The sequence below is a fragment of the Canis aureus genome, chromosome 9, assembly GCF_053574225.1.
Source record: "Canis aureus isolate CA01 chromosome 9, VMU_Caureus_v.1.0, whole genome shotgun sequence".
Classification (NCBI taxonomy): domain Eukaryota; kingdom Metazoa; phylum Chordata; class Mammalia; order Carnivora; family Canidae; genus Canis; species Canis aureus.
The window spans coordinates 57,048,804-57,055,602 of record NC_135619.1 but is presented as its reverse complement, the minus strand read 5'-3'; the positions used below and the strand labels follow the sequence as shown (position 1 = coordinate 57,055,602).

Sequence of the window (6,799 nt, the reverse complement as noted above, 5' to 3'; positions counted from 1 at the left end):
AGTGCAGGTCAGTGGTTCTGCTCCTTATCTCTTTTCATTCTGAGTCTCCCAGAGGCTTAAGAAACAGCCTCTTTCTGGGACAATACCGATCTCATTTATGGGAATGGGAAAAAAGAGAACATGATAAAACAAAAATGTGGCATTTAATACCTGCTCAGAAGTAGCAGATTACTTCAATTCTTATGCCATTGGCCAAGGTAAGTCACATAGCCCAACCCAGTGTCAGTGGTATGGGGAATGGTTTGTTTTGAATTGCAGACAGTGAGGCATGGCTGAGTAGAAGGGAGAGTGCAGAAGTGAGGCATGGCTGAGTAGAAAGGACAGTGCAGAAGTGACAGGACCAGGGAGGTGGCCCAGAGCAGATGATGAAGGGCCCTGGAACATGTGCCAGGGGTTTGGAACTTTATCTTATGGGCAAAAGAGCAGCCACTGAAGGGTTTTAAGTTCGGATTTGACACTCTCAGATTTTTCGGGCCAAGCACATGTCTCTAGAGACAATGTGGGTCGAAAACGAAAATAGGTAAAATTAAAAGTGAGAGATGGTGGGGCCCTGAATGAATTCAGCAGCCTCAAATCTCCCTATCTGTGATGTGCCTTGAGATTCCACTGATATGAAAATTATTCCCTTCTTTGTAAGTCCTCTTCTCCTAAAATGCAAATGCTCTCATCCTAAAGTCATTAGTTCATAATGTCACCTAAAGCAGTGTTTCTCAAACTTCAGTGTGCCTCAGAATCACCCAGAGCCCTTGAGAAAAACAGATTTGTGGGTCCCACACCTAGGATTTCTTAGTCAATACGTCTGGGGTGGCACCTGGGAATTAACATTTCTGACAAGTGCTCAGGTGAGGCTGATGCTGTCGGCCCAAAGTCCACACTTCAAAAACCATGGAACTAAAGGGAGAAATTAAAGATGTGATTGAGGGAAAGGCCTGAATAGAAGGGCCTAATGGAAGGAGGAAGAGTCTGGAAGATTGTAGCATTCTCCATTTGACGGATTTGCTGAAGGCTGGTAGTGGCAGTGGGGTCTGTAAGAGTGACAGAGTCTCTGGGTTTATATAAAATTGCAGATATAATTCTCATCCTAAGGAAATGAAAGAAGCTCGGATTCACAGAAGAAACACATGTGCTACTTTATCCCCTCCCTTTGTAATCCTGCCCTGACTCGCCTCCCCCATCCCCCCCCATCAGGGAGCACACACCCTTTTGTTTGGCTCCAGACCTCTCACTCAAGTCTGTCAGCGAACTCCAGTCCTGATCCATCACAATTCTTGTCATCTCAGTTTTAATTTCTTCTGGAACCAGGGTTTGCCCACTGGGTGGACATCTGGCTGAATTTTAAAATAATCGGACCAAGAAATTTCTTGCTTCACTTGAGGTCATCTTCATGAATAAACATCTGTACCATATGATCATGCAAACTGTGATCAGCCCTCCCAAGATAAATAACCCCTTGAGAACTCAAGATGTCCATAGTTTAGCTTATACTAATGGGTGGAACAAGTCGCAACAATTCCTTTAGCTGTGACTCACCACTCCTGTAATGAGAGAGCATTCCAAGAATGGACGTGAAGGAGAAAATATGTTGGCATGTACAATATGACACAAGAAATAAAACATAGTGAGGGTTTGTTTTCTTTTCACTATGTTTTTCTCAATTCTGGGTGTAGAAAAAGTCTAAGCTCTGCCCGGGTTCAGATAATCAGTGATATGCCTGCTCACACCATGTGAATACATGAAATACTTTCAGAGTCAGCATTTTGAATGCTAGCCAGCAGGTTACAGTGTTTGTTTCAAGGTGGTATGACAGTAAGAGGGTCCACTGGGGTGTGGGTAGACTGTACTAGAAATTATATGTGTATGAAATTTGTATAAAATAAGAAATGTCAGGGTGAGCCCAAACTATAAAATGAAGTAATATTTGAAAAGACCCTTTTCCTAATTGAGATTTGACAAACCACATCTAGAAGAGGTGCTTTCTGAAACAGGAGAATTCCCTAGGATTCTGCATACCTCCCGAGGTGGGTGAGAAAGTTTGGAACCATGACCTCTGACCAGGAGGCCTTAGGCCATCTCTGTTGGTCTGATCTGTTTCCCTCTTCAGGTAATTTTGGAAAGCCAGCTGTTTCACTTCCTCCTGCAGACTTGGCCTTCCCCTGGTCAGCTCTACAGTGAAACCCTATAGCTCCCTCAATCTCACGTCTCCAGGAAACTTGGGTCTAAAGTTGCAAAAGATGTAGCAGACAAAACCCCAGGCCTGAGTGAGAGTCAGTGAAGGAAGGGACATTTAAACTAGCCAGTAGGGATCTAAAATACTGAACATATTCATTAGAAAATGTTTTTTCCCCATTCAATAGCATTTATGAGGTAATTTGATATTAAGAAAAATGCACATCAAACCACGACATAAATAGCATCCTCTCTGTGTTTATGTTGAATAAATGTTCATTGTGTCATATGTATATATTTTTTCACATCTCTAGCAGTTTCAAGAGGTAGGTTTCTTGTGCTCTCACTGGTTTTTGGAAATGGGATTAATGAGAAACAGTTGGGGCAGCCCAGGGGGCTCAGTGGTTTAGCGGCGCCTTCAGCCCAGGGCCTGATCCTAGAGACTCCGGATTGAGTCCCATATCGGGCTCCCTGCATGGAGCCTGCTTCTCCCTCTGCCTGTGTCTCTGCCTCTCTCTCTCTCTCTGTGTCTCTCATGAATAAATAAATAAATAAAAATCTTAAAATAATGAGAAACAGTTGGTCAGAGTTCTAGAGCCAGATAAGAGGAGGGCAAGGTTGAAAACTCAAAAAGCCCTTTGAATTTTTCATTCATTGTGTATACCTCCACCTTCCCAGCTGGCCTCAAGCTAACCCCGCCTTGTGCTCTGAGGTGGCTTTACTAACAGGTACGAGAAGGTTAATGTTCTTTGTGCAATATCCTCCTCATGAGTGTAAAGCTACTTTGCAGATTGCTGATGGCCCAGTAAAATCTTTGAAAGGTGGCTTCTTGGGAATGGCATTGGACATCTTCTGGGTGCAAGGCTCTGGGGAAAATGTGAGGAATTCAGAGAAGTGTGATGCTTATTCTTTTGACACAGCCTCTAATCTGAAAGAGAAAGGGCATAATATTTCTACAGAATTAATACTAGTTAGATAACAGGTTAACAGTATAATCAAAGGGGGCACCACATGCTGTGAATTCAGAGACAGGAAATCTTTTTGGGGTTGTGCTGGGCTGGGAAGGTTCATGGAGGAGCAGTTGTGCTGGATTGGAAGAAGAAATAGAGTTTAGGTGCACACAATGGGTTTTAGAGAATGGGCCCCAGCAGGGTCCATTGGGTCTAATGGATCTGCTCAAACTTACTTGTTCCAGGTCTGTAGCTAGACTTCTGTGTCTGGAATGAAGAAGCCAAGTAGGAGAGGACAGGGAAGTCTGAGGTTAGACCACTTCTTAAAGTCTTCCTTTCTTGACTGTCATGTGATTGTCTAATTTTAATATTCTGATGGTTTGTAAGCACATCCTGAAAAATGGAGCCACTTGGTGATTTGTGAGCAGATGAGTAACTCTGGACTCTAACTTGACCTCTTGACACATTCATTTTATTAATAGGGAAGTACTTTGGAGCTAAGGATGTCAAACCTCTTTATAAATAAAACCCAATCCTATCATAAACTCTTTCGAACTGGCAGGCAGTTGGTCTCGCTCTGCTTACGGAATGACCTAGGAAGGTCAAGCAGCTTGTTCAAAGTCACACAGGAATCCCCTGGCACTTCTGTGCTCACTGGTCCCGCCTCCCCTGACATTTGGTGGTGTCTCACTTAGGTTGCTTTACAGATATTCACAGGGATGGGGGCATGAAGCCCTTGGGGCCCCTTCTATTTAATGAGGGCTTTCTCCATCTACTCTCATATCCCATGGAGGTCCTCAGCTGTAACCCCAAAAGACCCTTGTTAATTTTAATTTGGGGGTGGGGTAATTATACCCTTTTCTTTCAGGCTTAACCCTGGCTCTCACTGAAAGAGGTACCATTTTCGTGCTGTGGGTCTGTGCGCGCTCACACACACACACACACACACACACACACACACACACACCATCTGAATGAACTGGCATTCTCAGCACTTTTTGTGCCAAAAGCCAGCCAGTATAGCAGGATTATCGGTGGCTTTCAATCTGCCTGAACTTTGAAGTGAGACACCAGACCCTTGCCAGCTTGATAAAATCACTCCATTGGTTGCCCTTTGAAGTTAGCTAATTGCTTAAAAAAAAAGTGAGATACTTAAAATGAAAACAGATTTTATTCCTTTGTTTGCTTTAGAAACTGAATATGTTTGTCTTTCTTGAGTTTTTAAAGGAGAAAGATTATAATACCATAGTTAAGTGGATAAGGCTAGGGGGATCCATAGCTGGTGGTGACCAGCCTTTTCACTTATACATTATTTAAATGCATGAGACAGAGCCATCAAAAATACAGTTTTGCTTGTGTATTTCCCAGTCGTGGCCAAACATAAAGTATTAATTTTTTCTACAACCTTCCTTGTCCCTACATTTCCTTCTACGTAAGACTCTACACGATTGAAAGGTATGAACAACTTTTGTTATTGAAATTATCAAAATCACTCTCCGTAGCCGCCATTCATCGAGTTTTACTGTGTTCCAGGTCTTCTGCTAGCATTTGACTCCACATGATCTTACTTCATTTCCTCCTCAACTCTGTGAGGTCTGGAATTAGTAGTATTGACAGGGTTAAGTAATCTGTCAGAGGTTGTAATGGAGATAGGGCCCCACCTGAACCTCTTAGTTCTAGAAGCTGTGGCTTTAGTCACTATTGTATCTGGAAACAAAAGGAAAAGTGCTCCAGAGAGTTAACGGGGGCTACCCATGCACAGAGATCCTGCTAGAAGGAAAACTGTCCTTGTTTTTGCTCTGTTGGTTCACATTGTCAGCAGGGCTGTTGAAGTTTGCTTATACCTCTCTTTTCTTCTCTCAACTTCACTTGCTTCTCTTCTTTTTACCTATTTCTTTCTCAATATTTTTGGTATTAGAGTATCATCTAAACTGGGGGGGAGGGGGGCTGTTGGGAGGATCCATTTGAGTAAATTCAGCGTATCCCAGTCACTCACCAGCAGCCTCATTGGCCCAGGTGGGCAGAATCATCCACAGCAACCCCTCCATCTGTACCATCCCTTGCCTTTTGGGGCCCTGGAGCTCTCCTGCTCTGCTGTCAGTTGGGGTTCAGTTCCTGATTCCCGAGCAGGCCTTGTGGAGGCAGTTCCAAGGAGGCAGAGTCATTTGCTGTCATTTGCTGTCACTTGGCTGTCACTTGAGACTTGGCTGAATGACTTGGCTTATCACAGCACAGTGCCCATGGGATAAGGGGCTTTGGTCTCTTGTCATTTGGTTACCAGTTTCCTGTGAAGAGGACAGAGAATGTGCAGTCAGTCCCTGCCCTGAGAAAGCAAAGTGCATTTCTGTACTTACAGAGGGAAAAGTATGTTTCATAGATGGAGCGTGGTGAAGTGGTTAAGAGCACGGTCTCCAGAGCCAGACAGACCAGGTTTGAATTGTGGTCTGTTTAACTTTCCTGTGTCTTAGTTTCCTATCTATAGAGTGGCAATAATAATGGTGCTTCCTTCAGAGAGTTCTTACTGAGGATCGGATGAATTCTTTAGATGTAAAGCCCTTTGAGACCAGTGTCTGGGAGATAGGAAGCATTGCACAAGTGTTTTATCAAGTAGTACGTAAAAAGTGGTAGGTGAACATCATTGTACATTGGTAGACAGTGCTCTGATGGATGAAGCTCACCGAACTGCTTTTGGAACGATGTTCCTGACAGGGTAGCTTGCCATTTTAAATAAGCATAGGAGAAATCTATTTGTATACTTGTCTTTCTGTAAAACGAACATGAGAGAAACTGTGTAGGAGGAAGAAGGAGGCCCGGGGTGCCTTGAGGTTTTTGACCAGGCCTACTGCAAAGACAGAGCTGCCATCATGTTGGGTGGGGAAGGCTTCTGGTAGAGCAGCTGTGGAGGGAACGTAGCTGTTCAGTTGTGGATATGGACCTTTGAGAGGCTTATTAAACATGGAAGGGAAGGTGCTCAGTGGGCGCCAGAGTCAAAGGAGAAGCCAGGGCTGGACACATCTGCAAAGGAGAAGCCAGGGCTGGACACATCTGGACAGGGCCCTGGGGGGTATTCTAGCTCCAGTGGAAAAGGCAAACCAGCTCTGCTTTTCCAGTGTGTTCTTTTCTTCACTAGTGTAAATGAACTATCATGCTAGTGTGTCCTTTGGAGAGATTATCATTTGAGCTCTATAATGCTTGGACTTCAGAGTCCATAGACCAGGGTCAGATATAACTTGACCTCTTCCTACCTTGGTGCCATTCGGCAGGCTACTTAGACTTAATCGTCTTGAGTCTCAGTTTCCTGGAGATGGGAACTGGTAGTAAAAATGCCCATCTCAGAAATTGGAGAGCTCAGTAAGTGCAGCTTTATCAATGCTATGAGGCTGTTAATTGCTTTATCACTGTAAAATTCTCCTGTTCAGGCTGGCATGTTGGAAGTGAGGAGCGGTGACAGCTCATACAGTTTTAAAACCCTTTGCATTTCCCCTGAACTGAAAGCCACATTTTAATTTAACCCATACTGCTGTGGTTTTTTGGTTCTTCCTGAAGGTAAAAGAGGTCAACAAGGTACTGCAATAAATTTTGCACACATATGTCAGCCATGTATGCTTTCTCTGTAATTGAAACTGCACCCAGAAATCAAGTCTGGCCTGTGTGTGTGTGGCAGTTGGTTACGTGAATCGCAG

The 6,799-nt window shown here is 43.9% G+C and overlaps 1 protein-coding gene across 6 annotated transcripts in view; it reads left to right on the top strand.

The window, feature by feature from the left end:
• Positions 1-6,799, top strand: part of STON2 (stonin 2) — a 169,007-nt gene that overhangs the window by 26,411 nt on the left and 135,797 nt on the right. The gene's annotated exons all lie outside the window — the stretch shown is intronic.